The sequence below is a fragment of the Phyllobates terribilis genome, unplaced genomic scaffold (assembly GCF_046119375.1).
Source record: "Phyllobates terribilis strain yellow unplaced genomic scaffold, ASM4611937v1 Scaffold_1__5_contigs__length_1240528914, whole genome shotgun sequence".
Lineage (NCBI taxonomy): Eukaryota > Metazoa > Chordata > Amphibia > Anura > Dendrobatidae > Phyllobates > Phyllobates terribilis.
The window spans coordinates 492,771,983-492,799,499 of NW_027362761.1; the positions used below are offsets into that span (position 1 = coordinate 492,771,983).

General features: G+C 45.8%; 1 protein-coding gene across 3 annotated transcripts in view; it reads left to right on the forward strand.

The window, feature by feature from the left end:
* IQGAP2 (IQ motif containing GTPase activating protein 2) overlaps positions 1 to 27,517 on the forward strand; it is a 366,951-nt gene that overhangs the window by 41,592 nt on the left and 297,842 nt on the right. The window lies entirely within an intron of this gene.

Here is a 27,517-nt window from a genome sequence, read left to right on the forward strand (position 1 = left end):
ATCTAAAACTCCTTAATGTTTTTTTATGACTCCTGGCTCCCAGTCCCTCCACCTCATGTGAAATCAGACATTGGTTAGATCTAGTGATGGTCACATGATTATTCTCTCATAGGTTCTTCTATAATCCCGTAATCTGGGATCATCTCTGTGCATTCATTCCTGTACACAAGCGCAACCACATTTTATGAATGCAAGTCTATCATGAGAGTAGTTTAGCTGATGCGGAGGTGGAGATCCATGTCCAGTCTAGATAATTTGGTTTCTGTTTCAGATGTAGGAGCCACGTTATATCTTTACCTTTTTCTACCATTCTTGACCATAGTACAAACTAGCAGAAGATAGATTTCATACCAATCATTACATCTGCTGTGTGAACCTATATGTTCATAACGACTCCTTTTACCAAACAGGTGAAAATCCTACTTCTCGGACGAGCTGTCATATTTTCTGGTATAAAGCATTGCTGAATGTAGATTGATGCAAGGAATTTCTTGGCGCGGGACGCAGATGACCTATATAGGAAAATGGAAAAGCTGGATGAGAACATTGAGGCAGTTTTTCCCGATACTTTCGGCTGGGCCTCCTTGTGATACAAGTAACCTCCGTTGTGGGAGATCCACATAGTTCTATACCAGAGTCATATAGAATTACTCTGTGATTACTACAATTGTCAGTTTAAAGAATGTACATGGACTATATTATTCATACAATAGGTATTATCTCCCGAGGGAATCCCGCATTCACTTACAAAGTGGATATTGAGCGCTACCACAAGTTGATCTTTGTCCTTTTTAGCTTCGCGAGCTGGATGCAGAATGATTGTGAGTAATGTTCTATTTGTACTAGATTTAGTTAGCTCAAGGAGGGAACATATTAGCAGATATGTATCACTAACAAGTAAATCAGCTTTTCCGTGAACGCACTGGATCTTATCTGGGATTCAAGATGTTACAACATCATTCTGAAGCCTGGTGAGAATACAGCTTAAGTCATAAAAAATGTCTAGTTCCAATTAGCTTTGTGTAAAACTTTGCTAGCGTAACAATGCAATAAAGTATGTTCCATAGAAGACCATTGAGAATGTGACTACTGGACATGATCCACTTAGATTATACTCACCACCCGGATGGCCCGACTGGAAGAAGATTAAAAAATGTGATTTTAAAGTAACATTAAGCGTTCAGTGGTTTTACCATTAAAAAGCAGCAAAAATGGCTTGCAAAATGCAATAACGTGCTGTGTGTGAATATTTTTGGTTGCAGCAAGACCCATTTTTTTAGCTGGCTATTTTACGTGATTGTATCTATAGGGTATTTTTTTTTTCTCCTTTGTAGTGCAATAATCATAGTGACCATTTTCCAAGGAAAGTTATTTACAAAATGTCAAGAATGTAACTAAAGATTGCAAATGTTTTGTCATTAAATGCATTGCAATAAAGCCAATATTTCACAAACAAACACTTGCTATATAAGAAGTAATTTTCAACTTGCCAATCGTCTGCTGGTTCTTCCTGCAGTAGGCTGAGGCTACACTGTGACTTTGTGTATGCCGCTGCTATACCATAGCATAGTGCAAATGAATGGGGTCACATTGAGACCCACTAGGTACTGTATCTATGAGATGCATGTTGCAAATAATTCAAGTAGCTCCAACTTTTTGTGACTTAGGCAGGCTGTGACTGGCCCACTGGGGAACAGGTGAATCCCCTGTAGGCCACTATGCAGGAGTGGGCTCCCCACCTCCCTATATATGAGCATTAGTTGCCACAATACAATTGGTTCATTATGTACAAAGGCAGCAGCTTATCATTCATTTAACAAGCTACCCAGTTTGTTATATTATTTATTATAATAGCGCCATTTATTCCATGGCGATTTACATGTGAAAAAGGGGGTATACATAGCAAATACAGTTTATAGTAATCTTGAACAAAACCAGTCAGCGACTGGTACAGGAGGCGAGAGGACCCTGCCCGTGAGGGCTCACAATCTACAAGTGATGGGTGAGGATACAGTAGTAGTAGTAGTAGTAGTACAATGTAGAACTACTGATGTTGACCTGCAAAGCCTCCATAATCTGTCTTCTCCATATATCTCTTAAACAATTTTATTATTTGTTGTTATTATAGTGCCATTTACTCCATGGCTCTTTACATGTGAAAAGGTGTATATGTAGCACCCTGAGGATTCGGCTGCTACAGGGGTATTGCACCTCAAGCCAGAGGTGTGATATTCCACTCCCGGGTAAGGATGGAGTGTGGAACTGAGCTCAGTAGGCTGCATGCACTACACACATCCCATTTCCGGGGGACAGATCAATGGTACTCCCACCAGTTTATGTGCAGGTACGACAGTGTCTGTCCCTGGCTGGAGTGGGAGGGGGGTGGAACATCCCAGTAGTGTAGGGGCAGATAGGGGGAGCAGTCTGGGTAAAGCTAGGAGCTCATTGGGTGCTGGTCACCTGAGCTCACACATAGAGGGAGTATATAAGGTGGGAACCATCTTAGAACAGGGTCTTTTGTAGAGGTTTGGTCAGACAAGCAGAGCAGCTCAGCCAGCTCCAAGGCCAAGAGAGTGAGAGAGAGGAGAAAAGAAGGACCCAGAGGGGGAGAAGAGGGAACTCCAAGAACCCAAAATTAGACCAGAGGGTGAAGAGTTGGCACAAGGGTACCGGATCCCAAGCTGGTGGAGGGCACTAATCCTTAGCCAGAGACCGGAGGTCGTGGGCAGGATCTGCCACGACCACCCACTAAATCCACCCGGAAGGCAAACCAAGAATAGGGTCAGGGAACCCAGAGACAAGGGTTTTACCAACAAGAGGCCCGAGGGAGCCGGACTTAAGTGGATCCCTGGTGGGGAAGGCCAGAGAGAAGGACAAGTCAGAAAGGGAGCTCAGGAACACGCTCCAGAATCACCTGGGGGTTGGCCTGAACTGCACAGCCCGACTCTGAGTTTCATTACCATCCTCACTGCACCTCCACAACCACCATCCTCTGCAACTGACCCCCTGAGGCTATACCCCTCCCGTTGGGGGTTATACTACCTGAGCTGCACACACACCACCAGCCTCAGCGGACCCTGCTGCAGCGGCGGCCGTAGTGACCGCAAATCAACGGGTGGCGTAGTCGACACTAAAGAACATCCAGTAACATCTGTAGGACTGCCACACACTGAGCTTGACACCCTGGGCACGGACCGGGTCACCGCCACTCGGAGACTACAACCCCCATCTGATCCGGCTCCGGGTATCCCCCAAACAACACTGGCCCAGGGGGCGCGTCAACTTTGGCGTAGTCGGCAGGATTTCGTGCCCGCAACCACCGGGTACTGCGTGCCTGAAGAAAAGTTCAAATTTACCTTAAGAAGAAGTCTCCCGCCGGTTCCAGAGGGTCCACGCCATGGGACGCCATCACGGATCGTTTCCCGCCGGTTGCCCGCCATCTGCAGCTTTTTCCCGCCATCCACGGAGTTTCCCGCCACTGGGAGACGATTCCCGCCATTTCCAGAAGATTTCCCGCCTTGGAAGAGCGGACGCCATTATGGGCGTGCCAGAGGGTGGCAAGAGGTCACCTCCCATCGTGGGCCAGGTCAAGGAATGGCGCCAAAAGCGGAAACCGCCCCCACCAACAGAGACTGTGATGCTAGAGATGTCCATCAGCGTGAGAGAACTGCCCCTGGAACTGACAATCACTAAGTTGCCCCGGGACCACCCTCAATGTGGGCGGAGACGGAACAAGAGAGCAAAGATGGGTGTCGCCTTGAGCAGTTTGGAGAGAGCGCACCCGGAGACAAGAAGTCTGGAGAGGAGTCCAGAGAAAGCCTACCCGGAGATGGAGGGAGAGTCAGGCAGCACCGACCCAGTGGTCAGGAGCCTGCTGCAAGCAACGACCCCACTAGGCTTAGTGGAGGTCCTGGCACAGCTCCCCCGAGACCGGGAGTGTGCACAGACTGCGCTGGAGAGCCTCGCACGGAGGATGGCCCGGGTGCAGCGAGAGACGTTGGCGGAGTGGAGCCGAGAGATGGCCCAGCAGACCGAAATCCGTCAGCGGAGCACGCCACCCGAGACGAGGAGACAGACCGCCTCTGAGGATGGTGCAGGAGGACTCAAGGCCGGAGACGGCGCCGAGAAGGGAGCTGAACGAATGGAGGCAGGTAAAGGGGACGTCTCTACCCCGAGCCGGGAAACCGCGTGCCTGCCCCAGCTCCCCGTCGCAGAGCCCGAAGTTCCCCCTGCCGTGCCCGTCGCTGCATCGTCACCGCCGCCGACTAGGCCTCAACCGGGAACCGCGGCCGCGACCCCTGTGACGTCACACGCCTCGACCTCGAGCGTGGCCAAGCAGGAAATACCACCGGCCTGGTCGCAAGGCCTAGTACCCCCGGGCGCCGCAATTCCAACAGCGCCCCCTACCTCCGCGGAGTCACCGGCCTGGTCGCAGGGCCAAATAACCCAGGGCGCCGCCGTTCTTACGGTGCCCTTTGCCTTTAAGGTGCCCCAGGCCTGGTCGCAAGGCCTGGTTAACCCGGGCGCCGCTACCATCAACGCGCCCTCAACATCTAGAGTGCCGCACCTGGGTGAAAATCTATTTGCCCAGCATACGTGCCCGGATGGGCAGCCCTTCATATGGCCCCAGGAGTACATTCAGCTGGAACTCCAGAGAGCAAGGCCCATGTGCGAGCCCCTGACTCCGGCTCCGAAGCCCGTAAAGAGGACCTCGCCCCCGCTGGAGAAGGCACAGTTTGAGTGGGACCCCACTGGAGAAGACCTCATGGGGTTCACTCAGGAGACTCGGGCGGCCGCAGCAGAGCGTGCAGAGTGCTGCCGGCAGCAGCTCGAGGTCTTCGAGAAGGAGCGGAGAGAGAGGCGGGTCCGGGAACAGCAAGCACAGATAAGGAGCGCGGAGCAGAAGAGCCGGACCAGGAGGAATCCCCGTGCAGCTCATGGTCCCCGTACCACCGGGACTGTGATTAAATTCAACCTGCAGCATGGGTGGGGCTTCATAAGAGACCATCATACCCCCGGCGACGTCTTTGTGACCCGCAGAGACGTAGAAAGCCATCTGCCGGAGGGACACAGAGGTCGTGACCTGTATGTAGGGGACGAGGTCACCTTCACCCGGCACAAGTGGTGCCAAAGGACCCTACGCCCTCCATGTGCATCGCCTGACGGAGGAGGAGCTGCGGTGTGAGGAGGAACAAGAGGACCCGGACGGGTCTGAAACTGAAACCAAACAACAAGAAAGAGCAGGAGGACGCCGTCGTTGAAGTACGGTAGAGAGAGACTGTATAAAGTTGCCCGTCGGGGTACCAAGAACTGTTACTTATTTAAAATATGTTCCCCGTTGGGACAAAGTGTGAACTGTTACCCGTGTGACCCTATTTCCTAATACCTGGCCGAGGACTGAGAGCGGCCACTTCCCCTTTGTATATAGTTGCGCTTCCTAAAGCGCCCCCTACTGGTTTTATGGGAAAACCATTTTTCTTCAAGAGACTGTCGCACTTTACCCGGCCACAAGTTGCACCGTGACCGGAGGAACCAGAGACAGGAATGTTTACAGGAGTGTTATTTATGAAAAGTTTATTGCTGATGATATATATATGATGTTTTCTATGTTTGTTTATGAAAAAAAAAAAAAAAAATTGTATGTTTGGATGTTTATTCTCTTACAGCCCGAGGACGTGCTGTGATTTACCAGGGGGGAATGTAGCACCCTGAGGATTCGGCTGCTACAGGGGTATTGCACCTCAAGCCAGAGGTGTGATATTCCACTCCCGGGTAAGGATGGAGTGTGGAACTGAGCTCAGTAGGCTGCATGCACTACACACATCCCATTTCCGGGGGACAGATCAATGGTACTCCCACCAGTTTATGTGCAGGTACGACCGTGTCTGTCCCTGGCTGGAGTGGGAGGGGGGTGGAACATCCCAGTAGTGTAGGGGCAGATAGGGGGAGCAGTTTGGGTAAAGCTAGGAGCTCATTGGGTGCTGGTCACCTGAGCTCACACATAGAGGGAGTATATAAGGTGGGAACCATCTTAGAACAGGGTCTTTTGTAGAGGTTTGGTCAGACAAGCAGAGCAGCTCAGCCAGCTCCAAGGCCAAGAGAGTGAGAGAGAGGAGAAAAGAAGGACCCAGAGGGGGAGAAGAGGGAACTCCAAGAACCCAAAATTAGACCAGAGGGTGAAGAGTTGGCACAAGGGTACCGGATCCCAAGCTGGTGGAGGGCACTAATCCTTAGCCAGAGACCGGAGGTCGTGGGCAGGATCTGCCACGACCACCCACTAAATCCACCCGGAAGGCAAACCAAGAATAGGGTCAGGGAACCCAGAGACAAGGGTTTTACCAACAAGAGGCCCGAGGGAGCCGGACTTAGGTGGATCCCTGGTGGGGAAGGCCAGAGAGAAGGACAAGTCAGAAAGGGAGCTCAGGAACACGCTCCAGAATCACCTGGGGGTTGGCCTGAACTGCACAGCCCGACTCTGAGTTTCATTACCATCCTCACTGCACCTCCACAACCACCATCCTCTGCAACTGACCCCCTGAGGCTATACCCCTCCCGTTGGGGGTTATACTACCTGAGCTGCACACACACCACCAGCCTCAGCGGACCCTGCTGCAGCGGCGGCCGTAGTGACCGCAAATCAACGGGTGGCGTAGTCGACACTAAAGAACATCCAGTAACATCTGTAGGACTGCCACACACTGAGCTTGACACCCTGGGCACGGACCGGGTCACCGCCACTCGGAGACTACAACCCCCATCTGATCCGGCTCCGGGTATCCCCCAAACAACACTGGCCCAGGGGGCGCGTCATATACATAATAAAACAAGTACAATAATCCTGAACAATACCAAGTCACAAACTTGTACAGGAGGAGAGGCGACCCTGCCCACAAAGGTTCACAGTCTACAAAGGATGGGTGAGGATACAGTAGGTGAGGGCAGAGGTGGTCATGCAGCGATATGGTGGACCAGTGGTTACTGCAGGTTGTAGGCTTGTTGGAAGAGGTGGGTCTTCAGGTTCCTTTCAAAGGTTTCCACGGTAGGCGAGAGTCTGATATGTTGGAGTAGAGAGTTCCAGAGTAGGGGGGATGCGCGGGATAAATCTTGTATGCGATTGTGGGTGGAGGAGATAAGAGGAGTAGAGAAGGAGATCTTGTGAGGATCGGAGGTTGGATGCAGGTAAGTATCGGGAGACTAGATCACAGATGTATAGAGGAGACAGGTTGTGAATGGCTTTGTATGCCAGGGTTAGGGTCTTGAACGTGAGTCTCTGGGTAATGGGGAGCCAGTGAAAAGATTGACAGAGGGGGGAGGCTGGGGAATAGCGGGGGGGGGGGTGGGGGACAGGTGCATTAGTCGGGCAGCAGAGTTTTGGATAGATTGGAGGGATGCAAGAGTGTTAGAAGAGAGGCCACAGAGCAGGAGGTTGCAGTAGTCGAGGCGGGAGATGATTAGGGCATGCACTAGTGTTTTTGCTGAAAAATGTGCGGATTCAGGAGATATTTTTGAGTTGCAGTTGGCAGGTGGTGGAGAGGGTTAGAATATGTGGTTTAAAGGAGAGATCAGGGTCTAGGGATACACTAAGGCAGCGAGCTTGTGGGATTGGGGGATAGTGGGCAGTCATTCACTTTGATGGATAGGTCAGTTGGGGGGGTTAAGTGAGATGGGGGAAAGTTGATGAGTTCAGTTTTCTCCATGTTAAGTTTTAAAAATCTAGCAGAGAAAAAGGATGAAATAGCGGGCAGACATTGTGGGATTTTGGTTAGTAGGGAGGAGATATCGGGTCCAGAGAGGTAGATCTATGTGTCATTAGCATAGAGATGATACTGAAATCCATGGGACTCTATGAGCTTTCCCATGCCAAAGGTGTAGATGGAGAAGAGCAGGGGTCCTAGGAGTGAATCTAGAAGCACAGCCACATTTGTGAATGAGGGTAATGTAATATTTCGACTTAGCTGAACAGTATGCCCACAGAGTCAATGTTACAGGTGTGCGCTTGGCATGACAGTTTTAAACTGCTTGTGGGTAGCAATGAAATCCCATTCACATGCAATGTGCAGTGAGTAATTTTCAGCCATGCAGCCTGTATTGGTGCCAGAATCACCATCATGTCCCAGCCTAAGTAACATGTGGCCTCTGCAGTCACCCCAGTGGTGTTGAGACATCCACAATATAGGCCCATGAATAGCTACCACTGTCACATGCCTGTGTCATGTCAGCACATTGTAAGAGCAGGAGCTCAGTTGTCAGTAAAATATTTCTACAGGCCTGAGTAATAAAACCACCAAGGCAGCAATACAGCTGATTCAGATACATTACTGCCTAACCAGAAAACTTGAAAATGAAGGATCACCTGGTGTTAGAGCTTTAAAAACTTGGCAGAAGTGTTTTTTTTTAACCTGTTCTTATTTGGATATGGTTGGGGCAGAGACTTTAAAGGGGTTGTCTGGGACTTTTAACATTGATTGCCTATCTTTAGGATGGGTCATCAATGTCTGATTAGTAGGGGAGCAACACCCGGCACGCCTGCCGATCAGCTGGTGCCAGTTATGGAGCTGCACAGCTCCATCAATGAAATAGTGATTGATTTGAATAGGTGGCAGATGTGCAGTACCCGGCCGCGGCCACTATACCGTCGATGGAGCTGTCATGTCCATCTCCATAGCTGAGAAGTTCCAGGAACAGCTGATCGGTGAGGGTGCCGGGTATCGCAGGTACCTAAGGATAGGAAATTAATATTAAAGTTCTGGACAATCCCTTTAACATAACAAGAACCAATAAAATGTTGAACCAGTATGCCCATTTTTTCTGTAAACGACATTGGCACCAGGGGTATAGCTATAGGGGGTGCAGAGGTAGCAGTTGCACCTGTATTAGAAATAGCAGATTTCTTATATCAATAATTTACCAAGACATTTATTTTTCACCTCCATCTTTTTAATTTAATGAAATATGTGCCAGATTTACTTTCCTAATAACCTCTTCCCTGACCTCTTCCTCTTGGAGAAAAGCAAAGCAGATTGAATTCCTGTACTTTCTGCTGCTTTTTTCTGTTTGCTAATAGACTGTATACTGATAGCTGGTACTTGGTGATGGCTGTACCTTCACCTTAGGTGTTGACTCCACTCTCACATAATTACCGTGTAGCCTCTGAGGTCAACAAACTCACTCAGTAGATCCTTTTGTTAATGAGAAAAGCTGTAATAATTGAAGTACCCGCTTATTACTGTCTAAAAATGGCCGATGTTAATTATTTATATTATCGAGTGTAGCAAGAAAATCAGCATGCAAAACATGCTCAGCCGTTTCCATGGCAATCCTAATAGGCCGGTCTAGACCTCCGCCGGCGAGCGATTCCCATACCTCTGTGCACTGTGTGAGCAGAGCCCGGAGTTCACGCTTAGGAATATTTGGAAACTTTCTCCTAGTTTTCATCTAGCGGTTACTGTCTAGAGAAGCAGCGATGGGTGTACACCCTGTATGGGAATGCTCATCTTGTGGTGTCACGGGCGGCTGACAGATTTTTCCTAATTTTCCTTCAACATTCCCTTCTTTTCTCATGCTGTACATCTTCTAATTCTGTGCAGTGACTCTTGCACTGTCTCCTGATGGAGTTTTCTCTGCTTACTGCTTTATAATTCACTTGTGCACATGCGTTTAATCTGTTTATAATCTGGTGGGTTTCTTAAAGGGGTTGTCCGGTCAAAACCGATAAGTCTGCCATCACTCTGTGACTGCAGACTTATGAATCCCCCCAGCGCATGCACTGTATGCTGCGGGGATTTGCTGGTTTCTGACCCGGGACCGGAGGGTATATATGAGTTATTCGTACCCCCAGCCAGTGGGCGCGGCCTCGCTCTACATACACCTTTGCTCAATACAAGTGAATGGAGCGGCCATGTATAACTCATACATACCCTCCAGTCCCGGGTCTGAAACCGGCGAGTCCCCGCAGCGCTCGTTTCCTGATTATCAGCCTGTCTAAAAATGTTGATTTTGCAAGCAAAATGCTTGTTCATTGGGTGAAGTGATTTTTAAAGCTGTTGTCCACTACTTTAGCGCTGATGACCTATTTTAGGAAACATCACAACACCTTAGGATAGGTATTCAATGTCTGATTGGTCGGGGTCCGACACTCGGCACCACTGCCGGTCAGGTGTTATCAGTGTCACCGCCGCCAACCGCCGGCCGGAGGTACTCGCTTGCTTAGCTGCCAGTCTTCTATACATCCACCTATTTATTGATTAGGAGGCGGATGTATAGCACCAAGCCTCATCCAGAAAAAGGCCATCACCACAACTTAGTACTACTGTCTAGCAGCTGCAGACACTGATAACAAATGATCGTTGGTGTTGCCTGGTGTGTTGGTGGTGCCTGGTGTCGGACCCCGACCGATCAGATATATTGATGACCTATCCTAAGGTGTTGTGATGTTTCTTTAGTACAGAGAAACTTTATATCTCATTGATAGTTCTTTCATTACACTCCACTACTAATCACACAAACCCCCAGATGTGCAGAGCCTTTATATGGCCACTAGAAACTTCTATGGGACTTTACTCTGGGAGCATTGTTTTAGACAGAATAATCATCTAATGTAGCATCGTACTGAGCACCATACTGTTCGGATTTCAGTACAGTCATTCAGCACTCAGTCATTGTGGGTCTAAGAACTGTTATACCAAGGACAGGGGCGGTAGCTCAGGGGCCCAAGAGATAAGGGGGCCCATTTCTACCTCCAAAGCCGGTGGAATTGTGCATTATGATGAGCTATTGGGTCCATATATTGTTCTTGCACAGGTGCCCTCTTCTGTCTGTGTCCGCCAGTGACTGAGGACATAGAGCAACCATTCGCTGCATCATCACTACATCACTAGGATTACAGGAAGAGAACTGAAGACAAACAAACTAGGGAGGATATCACCACATCAATAAACAATTAGTTAACACAGCACCATTTGCTGTTTGTTTGACATAGTCCCTCAGTAGAATAAGCCTGCAGCTGTTGTATGCTCCAACACATACAACATCACGTGGAGTACCTATAACTCTGTATTCTGGAATCAGGGACTCTGTGAAACCTCCGGCATACACCCAGGCATTGATAATTGCATAATTGTTATCTTATCGAGTGTGACCAATTAATTTTATGTCTTGTTTTATTGGGGTAGATGATAGGTGGCAGTCACACTTCTTATACTACAGACTTCATGCAGACTGTTTTGATTGTAATTTAGTTCATCCTAATGTTTAGTCCTCCGACCATCCAGAAGATATGGAAAAATGTCATTTTTCTGCTTTATTGGGTTACTGAGGGGTAACTCTTATTCTGTACAGGAGTTAATTGAACTTGTAGGAGGGTGGGAAGTGAAGATCCAAAGGAGTCTTAAAGACATTAGGAAACAACTTGACAGTAATTTGGGACTGTGGTACCAAAGAGGAGTTCCACTTGTGAACATCTGCTAATGTGTCAGATTGTGCGTTACAAAACCCTGAGCCTTTTGTAATTCTTTTTAATGAAGTCGTTCACTTGACGGTAGCAGTTTATTGCTTTTCTTTTCATCGGCGTGTTACATTACACCCCCCTGAGAGGTGAACTCAGCCCTGCGCTCTCTGGCCTCTCTACAGTTTCGTCATGTCCATTGATAAAGCTGATGAAGTCAGTAACATGTGCAGAAAAAATCTCACTTAGCTCATGTGGTTAATATTTCAGGTGTCTAGGTTGTAATCATTTACCTGTCCCAAATAAAAAAAATAGGAAACTGTTAAGACATTGTTCAATATTGTCGTAAAATGCCTTTATGAGATGGCAAAAATTCCTTAATTTGCAGCAAATGTATTAAAAAAAAAAAAGAAAAAAATCTCCTATAAAATGTAGTGCTTTTACTTTACATGTCAGGCAGATTGCTCTTGCTTACACAAACTCGTGGTCTGTGTATTGCACACCAGGATTTTGTTCAAAAATATATTCCTTATGTCCTTAATAAATGTGACTATTTAGGACACTTCTTCACCTCATTCCTCTTTCCAGATCCATTTTTAAAATGATCAAGGAAGGTGCAGATGTTTCTTAACCCCTTCCCTTTTAAAGACTTTTCTGTATGTTCATGAATTTGAAAATTGTACATTCACACTGAAGGCATCAAAACTATGAATTAACACATGTGGAATTATATACTTAGCCTCACACTTTTTTGTTATGTGCCCACGATGCAGAAAAGCTCAGGATTTTTTCCTGAGCGTTTCTGCATCTCCCTGGCAGAAAAAAACGCATGCGGATTGTACATGCGGATTGTACATGCGGATTGTACATGCGTTTTCCTGCCAGGGACATGCTGAAATGGAGTGTTATTCACTGACATTTCCGCATGCGGATTGACAAGCGCTTTCCAGGCAATTAGCATCACTTGGAAAGTGCTTGTGACAACTAGGTCACACTATATAAATCCATGCAAACTGCATGGATTTATATAGTGTGACCCGAGCGAGTGGTTAAAAATAAAAGAATAAATATATACTTACCCTCCGATGGTCCGCGCTGGCTTGCTTTGCTCAGTGCCCGCAGCTGTGGATTGAAAGACCTGCCGATGTCAGCGTCGCGTGACCAGTCACATGACTCTGACGTCAGCGCAGGTCCTTCAATCCACTGCTAAGTGCCGGGAAGCAAGGAGGAGCGCACCGCGGGCCACCAGAATCTAAGTATAAATTTCTTTTTTATTTTATTCTTTTTTTTACAGATTTTTTAATGGTACTTGGGTGTGGATGAGACTCTCCTCTAATCTACACCCGGGTACCATCCGCACATTAGAACGCACCAATTACGCAAGTACAGATGCAGTCTTGCTTAATTGGTGCGTTCCAATGCAAGTCAATGGCGGCAAAAACGCAGCATTTCCGCAAAATAATTGGTAGTGCTGCGTTTTTTTCCGCAATGATAATCCGCAGCGGAAATTTCCGCAGCATGTGCACAGCACATGCGGATTATTATTGGGGAACTTTGCTGCCATTCTACCATGCGTTTTTAATGCGTTTCGGCAGCGTTTCCGCTGCTGCAAAAACGCTGCAGAAACGCATTAAAAACGCATTGTGGGCACACAGCCTGAAACAACTGAAAATATGTCTTATATTCTAGGTTCTTCAAAGTACCTATTCAAGAGAATGCCAAGAGTGTGCAAAGCAGTCATCAAAGCAAAAGGTGGCTACTTTGAAGAACCTAGAATATAAGACATATTTTCAGTTGTTTCACACTTTTTTGTTAAGTATATAATTCCACATGTGTTAATTCATAGTTTTGATGCCTTCAGTGTGAATGTACAATTTTCATAGTCAAGAAAATACAGAAAACTCTTTAAATGAGAAGGTGTGTCCAAACTTTTGGTCTGTACTGTATGACGTACCGTTACGTCCTATTTTGCTGTGACTTCCCACAAATGGACGTACTGGTACATCATGTGGGAGAATGATCACCGTGTCAAAAGACTCGGTGATCAGGTAAAGATAGCGGCTCTCCCCGACAGCAGATTATCTTCTCTCATTTTCCTGGAGGCATCATCGCCCCCCCCCCCATCCCACATCTGCGATCACTGTGATTAGTCGGCCAACTCGAACCAACCAATCGCAGCAATTGTACATTGAGAGCCCTGTCCTGGTGGGGTCAGGTCATCTGCTTACGTGAGGTACGTGGTGCAGAGCGGTGCCGAGCTGCCTGATGGGACCTGAGGTTCTTCCACAAGAATCATCTCCTGATCTTTGCTGCTGATGATGATGAAGCTGTGCTGTATTGTTTCACAGCCGAAGATCGAAGATCCCTAACTCGATCCCTGTCCTTTGCTCCAGGCCCTGATCACTTATTCCCCCTACCCATCCCTAATTTCCCCAATATTCCCCCCTCAACCTTCTCCGTATGTGTCCTGCTGCCGCTGTGTGCTGATCAGCATTTGCGCATAATTTTTGGCACAGTGCGATTTTTCTCTGTCCATTTTTTACATTTTTACCACGCCCATCATTCGGCTGCTGATCGCTGATGAGTGACGCACATCACTGATCGGCATCCGTGCTCAATTTTTGGCCAGGATTTTTTGTTTCCCGTTAGGTTTCCGTTTCAGCATTCACACCACCTCAGTCTGTGCAACCTGCGGCTGCAGCGCTCTGATCAGTGTTACCACCCACTGATCAGAGTCCACTGCAGACGCCAATCCGTTATGGTCGCTCAGTAATTGTATTTACTGACGTCCGCCTAGTAAAACTAATTTAGTGTAGCTTCAGAATTTTAGTAGACAATTTTTATAGTACAGGTTTTCTACTGCAAAAAAAAAAAAAATAATATATAGTTTCCTGCATCCAGTAATTTAGTTTTTACTGACGTCCGTTCGCTGCTACTTATATTTAGTGTAGCTTCAGAAATGTACTGCAGTAATTATTTTATTAGTTTTTTTTTCTACTAATCCATAGAATTCGTTAGCATTAGTTGCGTGCGAGCTTTCAGTAATTATCTTTACTGACTTTTGCCCAGTTCATTTAAATATCTATATTCTTTTTTTTTTTCTATTTTCATTTTTTTTTTTAGTCATCTTTTCTATTCTTTTCTTTTTCTCTTTTATTCTAATACAATTAATAAAGTTTACATAAAACATCTGAATAAAATTTTGTTACACTATACACGTGAAAACACTTCACACCGTCCCCATGAAAAATACAAGAAATAAAATGTCCCACTCTTCTCAAAGAGCATATTCAGCCCATGGTCTATTTGCTGGGCATCCATTTGGGACCTGGTCCTGCTCTGCCCTTATTCACACTGACAACATCACTATGACATATGGTAAGGTTTTAATATTAGAGGTTAGGACTATTCCGATTTGAGTACACCTTGTGTTATTTATATGCACTATTGCTTTTACTTACTTACAACAGGGTATATGCTCATTTTTGTTTCTGTCTTGGGTTTTGTCTGTTTTAATGGCCAGTGTGAACATGCTCCTATTTTCCATGCACACCAACTTATACTCCATTTAATTTTTTTCGGTATAAGTTTTTTTTCAGAAAGGTAAAAGTATTGATTAAAGTGCTTTTCTCTGCAATCGGACCTCTGCTATGGGCCATACAGGTAAGTATAGATTTACTTTTCTATCACCTGTATGCCCATAGTAGAGGTCTGATATCGCCCAGGGGGTGACACATTCCCTTTAAGTTTACCCTTACTATTCCTGTCTAACATACATTATCTACATGTTCACACGAGGTTTTTTTTTACATGAATTTTGCTTCAAAATCCCAAATCAATGACCTCTTTAAATACTTTTTTTTAACGTAGATTTTGAAACTGATCCATTTTGAAATCCACATCAGAACCATCTGTGTGAACATATCTTAAATCTTCTATAGTTTGCTAGGAAGGAACTTGCATCAAGAATTGTTTTAATTTGCATTGTAATAAGATTACTGTTTACTACTTTGGCTTTTTAAGTAACTGTTGTGCATCTGGAAATTACTTTTTTCTATAAATTTATCCTAAATATTTCCGTAAGTCTACATAGAAGTGGAACTGCTTTTTGGATGGGCTGTAAACTAGATAACATTATACATTTAACCACATTTTCAGTTTTGTCAAAACAGAAGTTGGAATGAATGTTTGTGTTCATTTATGTATCTCTTCCTCTTTTTGTATATTGAGAAGTTTTTGCATCTCAAAATGAAAATGTTTTTGATATATCTGTGTTAGTCTTGATAACTGTATAAACCCTGGCAGCCTTCTACAAGCCATTCTGTACAGTTTTCTTGTTTGAATGTTAATTAATTTGCACAGTTCCCAGACTTCACAGCTGAAAGCAGATTCACTGCTAGAGATGAGCAAATCATTTGAAATTTGAATTTCCCGGCTTTGCTGAATTTTCCCCAAAATCTCCATTCATTATGAATTAATTTGTCACGAATCACAATACCTCGAAAGCTTCTAATTGCTTTGAAAAAAATAAATAAATATTAGGCTATGTGCCCACGATGCAGAAATGCTCCGGATTTTTTCCGCATCTCCTTGGCAGGAAAGACGCATGCGGATTTTACATGTGTTTTTCCTGCCAGGTAGAAGCGTTTGTGAAGCGTTTTTGCATGTATTTCTGCATGCGGGTTATTAAGCGCTTTTCCAAGCGATTTTAGCGTCACTTGGAAAAGTGCTTGACAACTTGGTCACACTATATAAATCCATGCAACCGGCATGGATTTATATAGTTTGACCAAGCTAATAGTTAAAAAAATAATAAAAATGGTAAAAAAAAAAACAAAAAAAACCCATCATACTCACCTTCTGATGGCCCCCGGTCTTCTCTCTGGTGCGTCCGGTGTATTGGGCGGTTTGCGGTGGTGTAAAAGGACCTTTCATGACGTCATTTAGTCATGTTACAGCTCACGCGACCGCCGACGTTAGCGGTCGCGTGACCTGTCACATGACTAAATGACGCCATGGAAGGTCCTTTTACACCTTCGCGAGTCGCCGGGAGCCACAACGCACCGTACAGGAGACCGGGGGCCATCAGAAGGTAAGTACACTGTATTCCAAATTATTATGCAAATAATATTTTCTCAGATTTTCCCAAATTTTACCAAATATGAATTGCAGTCATTGTAATTTTCCAATCAAATAACTATTAAAGTACAATTGAAAAGTTTTTGTACAAACTGCCTATGATAACAGTATATTTTAAAAAAAAATAAAAAACTCAAGCTACACTCAAAATGCATGTTCCAAATTATTATGCACATCAGAGTATTCAACCTTTTCATTTTAATAAAGAACAAAAAAATTGTCATTTTTGAAATTATAAGCAATTAGCAGGTTATTACAAACTGAAATCAAACCGTTTTCAACTCAAAACTTTATTCTAGGTGATGTTACATTTGCACATAGGACCCCTTGTTCGAAAGGAGCTTCTGAACTCTCTCGTCCATTGAATTTGTCAGGTTTTGGATGGTTTCTGCTTTAATTGTTTTGCATGAGGACAGAATACCCTCCCAGAGCTGTTGCTTTGATGTGAACTGCCTCCCGCCATCATAGACACTCCTTTTGATGATGCTCCAGAGGTTCTCAATGGGGTTGAGGTCAGGGGAGCATGGGTGCCACACCATAAGTTTGTCCCCTTTTATGCCCATAGCAGCCAGAGATGCAGATGTGTTATGTGCAGCATAGGACGGGGCATTATCATGCATGAAATGATCTCGATGGAGTGGAGGATGGCTGGTTGATGGACACCCCATGCAAACACGGCTACAGCGCCAACAAGGAGGAGGTGGAGTAATGTTTTGGGCTGGAATCATGGGGAGAGAGATTGTCGGCCCTTTTAGAATCCCTGAAGGGGTAAAGATGAACTCCATAATGTATGTTAAGTTTCTCAAACAGCACTTCCTTCCATGGTTCAAGAAGAAGAACCGTGCATTCTGCAGCAAGATCATTTTCTTGCATGATAATGCCCCGTCTCATGCTGCACATAACACATCTGCATCTCTGGCTGCTATGGGCATAAAAGGGGACAAACTTGTGGTGTGGCACCCATGCTCCCCTGACCTCAACCCCATTGAGAACCTCTGGAGCATCATCAAAAGGAGTGTCTATGATGGCGGGAGTCAGTTCACATCTAAGCAACAGCTCTGGGAGGGTATTCTGTCCTCATGCAAAACAATTGAAGCAGAAACCATCCAAAACCTGACAAATTCAATGGACGAGAGAGTTCAGAAGCTCCTTTCGAACAAGGGGTCCTATGTGCAAATGTAACATCACCTAGAATAAAGTTTTGAGTTGAAAACTGTTTGATTTCAGTTTGTTATAACCTGCTAATGCTTATAATTTCAAAAATGACCATTTTTTTGTTCTTTATTAAAATGAAAAGGTTGAAAACTCTGCTGTGCATAATAATTTGGAACATGCATTTTGAGTGCAGTTTGAGTTTTTTATTTTTTTAAAAATATACTGTTATCATAGACAGTTTGTACAAAAACCTTTCAATTGTACTCTAATAGTTATTTGACTGGAAAATTACAATGACTGCAATTCATATAGGTAATTTGGGAAAATCTGAGAAAATATTATTTGTATAATAATTTGGAACACAGTGTATAATGTATATTTTTTATTTTAAATTCTTTTTTTTTTTTAACAGGTACTATGGTACCCGGGTCTGGATGAGAGTCTCCTCTTCTCCAGACCTGCGTACCATCCGCACATTACATGTGCACATATGGATATTAAGCGATTTAATGCAAGTCAATGACAGCAATTACGTCGCGTCTCCGCAAAATTAATGGACGTGCTGCGGATTTTTCTGCTATGATAATCCGCAGTGGAGATTTCCGCAGCATGTACACGGTACATGCGGATTATCATTGGGGACCATGGGGCGCATATTACCAAGCGGAAATGCCGCAGCAAAAACACTTGAAAAATGCATAGTGGGCACGCAGCCTTACCCAGTGAATCTAGAGATGGAATCAAACTCTGAGATCTGCGACCAGCTGTTCTCCATTGGGGCCCTCTGATCTCTAATAACTGAACTACTGGCACCACTATACAAGGTATGATCCGCTCAATAAACTGATAGACCATGTGATGCCATAGCTGCAGACCATCATGTGGAGACCCGCATTGCTTCGCTGAACATCCTTGGCTTTCTCTCTGATGCTCCAGCTGTGTGATCTTATCGAATCGTATCTCAGAGTGTTCAGATTCATGCGGAACTGCGTAATTTCACGAAATTCAACTCAAAGTTGATCCTCTGCAGATCAATCTGCTCATCTCTGTTCACTGCTGAACAAATGTTACTACAGGAACATCTGAAATTGATGGTTTTCAAGCAGGATTAGGTTTATACACAGCAGTCAACATTTACCCAATACTCTTCCAGGGTTGGAATTGTTCACCAGAAGATCTTTTGGTTGCTTAAATGTATGCTGCAAGCAACTACAACATCCCTACCTGTTGATCACTTGCTACTTTTATGTTAACGTAGCCATAAACATTAAAAGCTAAGGTTGACTAAAGTTTTCGGTCTATGTTCATTTAATGTAAAGTACTGTATATTGAGGAAAAAAACAGGATGGGTGTATTGAATTTTACATGCCCAATGTTTTTCCTTCCCTGTAATGGTGTCTAGTTGTGGCTTGCTCCTCTTTGCATTCAGAACACATGAACCAAATTCACCAGTTTTAGCACGGTAAACTGGCCACATAAAAGAATAGTGGCTGCAGAGCTGAATAAGATGTTTTATTTTTTAATTTATCCTCTCCGTTAAGGGGATATTGGCTAATGGCATATAAATTTTAATTTTTGCTAAGACCAAAGGGGCATTAGCAGAGATTTGACTTCTCTCTGGGGGTATTGAATGAACCTGCCCCCAGAGAATATCAGGCTCGTCTTTCTCTGTGTGAGAAATGTAATGACGCAAAGCCCTACTCTTCTCACTGCGTAATATACCAGGCAGATTTCAGCATATACTTAAAAATAAAATAAAATAGTAAGTTGATACAGGGATTTATTCTGACTGCTGGTTTCAGAGTCGGGAGGGAATTTTTCCTCAGGTGAAGATTGGCCAAATCATTTGGGGTTTTGGCCCTCCTCTGGATCAACTTTAGCAATTACAGAACTAACAGGTCGAACTTGATGGACGCAAGTCTTTATTCGGCTTTACAAACTATGTTACTATGTTACTATACTATGATTACTAGTCGGGGAAGGGAGTAGAGCAGAGTTGTGTGTCATTACAAACACTTTTTGCTGCTTTCATGTCAAAGCCGTCAGTGTGGGGAAGGGGGAGAAGAACATGAGCAGGAGGAGGAGAGCTGCTCTCCTCCTATCCCCTGCTGTCACGGGTGTCTCAGGGTTGACAGACAGTCATACGGTGTCCGGCTGTAGAAGGTAGCTGCTTTTGGCCTTACAAACATCTACCTGATACTTTTTTGATTCCTCTGTCTTTCGGACCCAGCGGTGATCCTCACCTTATTTGCGGATTATACCTTTCCCTTTTATGACCCTGAGGTATCCTCACCTTTCTGCTGTTCATCAGCACTTCCTTCCTGTGTCCTTAAATACACTCAGATCCTCAGAGTTGCTGGTGATAGCGTGTTTTACCTATTCAGGCCTGGGATTCTAGTAGTCAACTAGAATTACCTTGGAGTTCCTTCGTCGATTGTTGCCGTACTTTCTCCAGTGTCATCTTGGAGCTAAGTGTATTCACCTGTTTGTTTCCCCTGTGTGTACTTTAGTTTGTAGTGGGGCTGACTTAATGTTCACCCCTCCCGCTCCCTACCTAGGGCCTAGCCTTAGGGTCAGCTAGGGCCAGGTTTCCTGCTTGGTGATAGGTGCAGAACCTATTTAGGGACTATAGGGGAGTCAGGGTTTGTTGTTAGATCTGTTTAGGGGTCTCCACTCTCCCTTTCCCTTGTTGTAGGACTCCCTTCCCTTTCCCCGTCGTTTATACGCTGGGTTCTCCCCATTCCTAGCATGACACCTGCCTATAGTCGCAGTAATGCTAGCAGTGGGATCAGTGAGGAGAGTGAGGTTGTATTTCATTACGATAGTTCTTGCAGCTCTCCTCTCACAGTACTGTTAACTCTGCTCTACTCCATCTTCTTCCACACTGAAAGTATTGTGAGAGGAGAGTTGTGTTTTTTATTAAATGTTTCTTCATGTCACATGTATGTTCTTTTTTCCTCCTGTATGATGGCACCTGTTTATGATTGGTCAATGTGATGCATTAAAATTAGCATATAAACTTTACCAGCTGATATCTTCGCAGTGGAGATGAGAAAATAAAAACTGGTATTAATCTCTGCAGCTACTGTTCTATGAAGTGACCAATTTAACATGCTCAAACTGGTGAAAGGTCCACTTTAAATAGATCTATTAGACCTGATGACACTGGTGTAATTATTCGCCAGTATTCGCAATATAACAGGAGCCTACAAGGCTGAAACAGTCCTGTCTTCAAGACATCCGGAAGAACATATATACGCCCTGTGATTCCCGCATTAAAACAAGAAGTTTATTTATCCATCATGTAGAGCTGAACTTCCTGTCTATTGGGCAGAATTGGAGAAACAGATCTTTTCTCTGCCATTCTGCAAGTAAACTCTAATTGGTATCGACACTTGCAGATATTTCGTCATTCTCTACATAATAATTGTGAAAATGATTTTCTAAGCTGTTTACAAAAGCGAATAAGAAAATAAAGGAAGGAAACTACAGAACTTTCAGTTATTCACTTCAAAGAGGCAAAATGTGGCATTGTGCCTGTTGTTAGCGCACCGATACTTCTCAACATGATTAATTCCTCTTGTCAGTGCAAAGGTATATCATTGTGTAGTTTGCTAGATGAATGGTCGCTCCATCAAATTAGGTTCTTTCTGAATATATTAACATTCACAGAGTTACTATAGTTTCAAGGAAGATCAAGCTTGGATTAAAGAGCATGAAGAGAGACCTGAATGGATATGAGAGCAGGATCTGAAACCTGTGTTCTTCAATTCTTGGAAGGGGTTGACGGCTTCCCAGCTACGTAGCATTAGGCACACATTCCAGGATTGTAGATTGATGTTCTCCTAACAAAAGTGGAAAGCAAGTTTTCCATTCTATTCAATGACTAAGGAACACTTACACTTTGTGTAAGAAAATCTCTCCGAAACGTTGACCCCATCATATTCCAGGTTCTTTTAGTCTGGACGGCTTCTCTTCCAGCTAATGGCTTTCTATTCTTATTCACATCTGTGAATATGATGGAGATGGGATTACTGGCAAACCCAGTGAACACTGTACTGTAGAACCAATAGCATTTATTACCATTTTGCTACCTGGTCTATTATTCATTGTAGACCATGCATAATCATTAGTGATGAGCAAACACTAAAATGCTCGGGTACTCGTTGCTCGGGTCGAGCAAATTGGAATACTCGGGTGCTTGACCCGAGCAACGAGCCCAATGTAAGTCTATGGGAAACTCGAGCATTTTTCAGGCGGCTCCCCCCGGCGGTCTGCAGAGGGCCTAAAAATTTCCCAAATCGATGGGAACAGTGCTCAAATGACATGAGAACAGCATGGGGAAGACCCCTGGAAGCATTTCTGACTCCAATGTTGCGAGATGTATTACACCACTGTTACGGTCTCACAATAAAACATACCAAAAAGTAACCAAAATGGATTTTCCTGGGAAATATGTTAAGGAACATCCTTTCCATGACATGTACAATGTATATAAAGCAAAATAAATAACCAAAAACAAAAATACTCCTCCACACCTTGGGCTATGTTCACGCGTAGCGTTTTTGATGCGTTTTTGCACTTTTGCATTGCTTTCAACAAAGACATGCATTCACTGGGAAATGTCATTTTAACATTTTACAACCTTATCTGGCCATGTGGTGTGTGACACATCATCAGACACATGCATGCAGTGCTGAAAAAAGACATGGGAACAGCATGGGGAAGACCTCTGGCAGCATTTCTGACTCCCAGGTCACTGCCTAAAAGTGTGCCCATCATAAGTGATCCTTGGCGCATGCGAAGATGCCTCCCGCCATGCACCTGTCGTTGCAGACTTGCAACAATCACCGTCCACGTTCTTGTCCCAGTGCAGCGTTCAGTTGTCCCTACCCCATTCCTTGGAATGCAAGCGCAAGTATGCAGCCAGCCACCCACCCACCCACAGGCTGCAATACTATACTGTCAAATTTTTGACAGCTGCTTGCACTTGAAATGTGGCCTTTAAGGCTCGTGGAGGCGGAAACTCACAACCTCATGCTGGCGGCAGCTGGGTGTCCATACTCAGTCCCCAGCCGCCACTATTTCTCCTGGTATCGTCTCCGCCTTCCACAAGCACGGGTCCCACAACATTACCTGTGCCCTCCCCAGTGCAATTACTGGGAAGGACCGCCTAACCACAAACACGTGGACAGGTGAATGTGGCCAGGGACGGTACGGAGCCAGTCCACAACTTTTTTTGCTGAGAGTTGTATTTAGCTCGGTGAAAGGACTGACATAGAGGGAAACCGTATCTACTCCGGCTGTCATTTCTCAGTCACCAGGTTCCGCCCATTGTCACACACGACCATGCCTGGCTGTATGTTCAGCAGTGAGAGCCACAGATCAGGCTGCTGTGTTACAGCTTTCAACAACTCTGCGGTGCTGGGCGGTTTGTCAATTAAGCATTAAGCATGTTATCTTCAGCACAGCCTGTTGCCGCTTGGCCAAGGCAGTGCTGTCAGCTTGTGACTGATGTGGTCATTTCGGAGATGGAGGGGGAGGTGCAGGAGCTGAACAATGTGATTACATTGAGGTTAAATTCATGGCGCTGTTTTTTATACTAAAGAAAGATCCTATTGTTTTTTTTTTTTTTGCGTTATTTTTTAAGACCAATGCATTCACCGGGAAATGTCATTTTAACATTTTACAACCTTATCTGGCAATGTGGTGTGTGACACATCATCAGACACATCCTGTTTTATTTATGATGGAGGGACTCTGAAAGTCATGAAGCCTATTTTTATAGGGCCATCAGACGGCCCTTACTATTCTTAAAAGGCCAGCAGTCGGCCCTCGCTATTGTTAGAGAGCCATCAGCCTGCTATGCTTTGTTGTTCCCATTATTAACAAGTGGGTCTCCTATACTGTTATTGCGTATCCAGTGACTGCAAGGGCTGCCAAAATTTGGATGCAACCCAAAAACCCTTTGAATAGACAGAGGAGGGTCTCAGTAAAAAAAAATGTTCCCATTATAAAGTAGCGGGTCTCCTATAGTGGTAATGCCCATGCTGTGACTGCAAGGGCTGCCAAAATTTGGGAAAAGCCCCACTAAGAATTTAAAGACACACAGCAGGGCCACAGTAACAAGTACAACATGTTCCCATTAGAAAGGAGAGAGTCTGCTATACAGTTAAATGGTATGCAGTGAGTCCAACGGCTGACCAATTTTAGGAAAAACCCCACTAAGAAATTAAAGACACATAGAGCAGGGCCACAGTAACGACAAATTCCCATCAGAAAGGAGCGGGCCTCCTGTATTTGTAATGCCCATGCACTAAGTGTATGGGCTGACAAACATTTACCCCTGGGGGGTATACATGAACATACTGTATAAAAAATTTTTTTTACGGGCATCATAAACGCCCTTTAAAAAAATTATGTGGGTGTTGCATCACGGACCACGGTCACCCTGGTGATATGGTGGTGAAGGATGAGGAGAAGGAGGACAAGAGCAAATAGCAAAAATCGGGAAGCTTATACCCATGTGTGGGTGTGAAAAGGTGCATGGGAATACACCTCCCAAGAAAAGACACTGGATTTGAGTTTGTTACGCTTCTATCATTCAGTGGTGTTGAGAATTCTGGCCCAATCCAGCCCTTGTTCATTTTTATAAGAGTCAGCCTGTCAGCATTTTCAGTTGACAGGTGGATGCGCTTATCAGTTATAATTCCACCAGCGGCACTAAAAACCCGCTCTGATAAAATGCTGGCGGCAGGGCAGGCCAAGACCTCCAAGGCATAGAGATCCAGTTCATTCCACGTATCCATCTTGGATACTCAATAATTATAAGGCACAGCGGAATCACGGAGGACGTTGGTACGGTCGGCAAGGTACTCCCTCAGCATCTTCCCAAACTTTGCACTCCTTGTGAGAGTACATCGCGCCTCAGGACCTGTGCGATGGGAGGGTCTGAGAAAACTCTCCCTGAACTTTGACAGTGTTCCCCTGCCTCTGCTGGATTGAAGTTGTGTCTCTCTCGCCTGTACTCCTTGGTTGTCCAACGAAGTGTGCCCTCTGCCGCCAGATGGGAATTTTTTTAATAGTTCCGCAACAAGGGCCTTCTGGTACAGCCCCATTTTTGTAGACCTGTCCGCCTCAGGAATAAGAGATATAAAGTTCTCCTTGTAGCGTGGGTCTAGAAGTGTCACCAACCACTAATGACTGCCACCCAAAATTTTGAGAATGCGAAGGTCATGGGAAAGGCAGCGTAACATAAACTCATTACCAGACTACTAACAGGCAAGACTTCCGTGTCCTCACCAAGAGGATTACTGACCATGCTCTCCTCCTCCTCCTCCTCCTCTCTGTCCTCTGGCCATCCACGCTGAACAGACGCTATGACAGCTGTGCAGGTAGTACCGTCTATAGTGCATGAAACTAGCTCCTGTCCTTCCTCCTCCTCCTCTTCCTCATTGTCACCCAATCAACGTTTGAGATGAGATGAGGCTTGGCTGTGTGTATGGTTCCGTTCCTGCAGTGCATCCTCTTTGATTGTGAGCAGAGAGCGTTTCAGAAGACAGAGAAGCTGGATGGTGACGCTAATTATGGCGTCATCGCAGCTCACCATCTTGGTGGAGTCCTCAAAGTTATGGAGGATGGTATATATGTCTGACATTCATGTCCACTCCTGAGGTCTTATGTGTGGAGTCTGAACTGAATACCGACGGCCTTGTTGATGCTGGTACTCAACAACTGCCCTCTTCTGCTCACAAATCCTTCCCAACATCTGCAGTGTAGAGTTCCAACGCGTGGGGACATCACACACCAGTCTGTGAGCCGGAAGCTGCAAACGCTGCTGAAACACTGCAAGGATGGCGGAAGCTGTAGGTGATTTTTATAAAATGGGCACACAGGCGGCGTAATTTAACAAGCAGATCAGGCAGCTCCGGGTAGGATTTGAGAAACCGCTGAACCACGAGGTTAAGCACATGGGCTAGGCATGGTACCTGTGTGAGCTCGCCTCGCCTCAGAGCCGACACCAGGTTCCGGCCATTGTCACACACGACCATGCTTGGCTGTAGGTTCAGCGGTGTGAGGCACAGATCTGCCTGCTCTTTCAGAGCTGTCCACAACTCTTCAGCATTGTGCAGTTTTTCACCTAAGCATATTAACCTGTTGCCACTTGGCCGAGGCAGTGCTGCAGTGCTTCCAGCTTGTGACTGATGTGGTCGTTTCGGAGGAGGAGGCTGAGGAGGATGAGGTGCAGGAGCTGTAGACTGTGGGGGCAACCCTGATTGACCTAGGGCCCGCAATCCTTGGCGTCGGGAGGACGTGTTCCGTCCCAAGGTCCGACTGGGTCCCAGCTTCCACTATGTTAACCCAGTGTGCCGTCAGCGAGATGTACCGTCCCTGCCCACAAGCACTTGTCCACGTGTCCGTGGTTAGGTGAACTTTACCGGTAACTGCGTTGTTGGGACACGTGCTTGTGTAATGCGGGGATGGCACATCGGGAGAAATAGTGGCGGCTGGGGACCGAGTACCGAGGGACGGCCGCCGCCATCAGGTTGCGGAATGCTTCCGTCTCCACGAGCCTAAAAGGCAACATTTCGAGCGCAAACAGTCGTGAAATGTGAGAATTTAGTAGTGTGGCCTGTGGGGCGTTAGCTGCATATTTGCGCTTGCGTTCCAAGGACAACTGAACACTGCGCTGGGACAAGGACATGGACGTGCTTCCTGATGCTGCTACTTGAGAGTGTGCAACAGGTGCAGGGCAGGAGGCGTCTTCGCATGCACCATGGACAGGGGATTGGCTTGCATGCACAACAGCGGAAGAAGCAATGGTGCCACCCGCAGACACCGTTCCTGGACCCTGGGGTTCAGCCCACTAAGTCGGGTGCTTTGCTGCCATGTGCCTGATCATGCTGGTGGTGGTCAGGCTGGTCGTTTTGCCACCCCTGCTGATGCTGGCCTGGCAGGTGGTGCAAATGGCCTTTTTGGGGTTATCGGCAGAGTCTTTAGAAAACAACCAGACTTGGGAAGACCTAACAGTTGTACGGGCAACTTCCTTCGTGTTGGTGTTACTGGGAATGGTTGCCTGCCTTCTGTCTGCGGCCACCACACTGCTTCTTCCTGCCTGTTGGGGTGCTCTGCCTCCCTCCCCCTTTGTGCTACTGTCCTCGCTCTGCATGTCCTCCTGCCAGGTTGGGTCAGTTACTATATGATCCACAACCTCGTCTTCCACTTCCGCACCCTGGTCCTCCTCCTGACTTTCTTGCAATTGTGTCTCATCATTGTCCACCTCTTGTGACACTTTCCCACCGTCGCCTTCGTGTGACCGTGGCTGCTCAAATATTTGGGCATCGCTACATGCGATCTCCTTTTGCCCCGCTTCAAGTGGACCGGGCAAGAGGCCTGAATCTATAAATGGAAAAGTGAACAGCTCTTCAGAGTGTCCAAGTGTGGGATCAGTTGTCTCTGGGTGCTCAGCATGGTGGGAGGAAGGAGGATCAGGGTGAGGAATATGCGGTCCAGACTCACGGCTACTGAGACTTGACCATGTGGAAGACAGGGTGGTGGTGGTGGTGGCTAAGTGACTGGAAGCATTATCTACTATCCAACCAATAATCTTTTGACACTGCTCTGGGTTCAATAGTGGTGCTGCATTACAGTGTGTGGCAGGCAATCCCTGCATGTTCATCGGCTCTCTAAAGAGCACCAAAAAATGCAGGGAGGGGACCCGAGTTCCCGCCCGAGCAACCAAGAAATACTCGGCGAGCGCCGAGCATCTCGAGCAGTGAG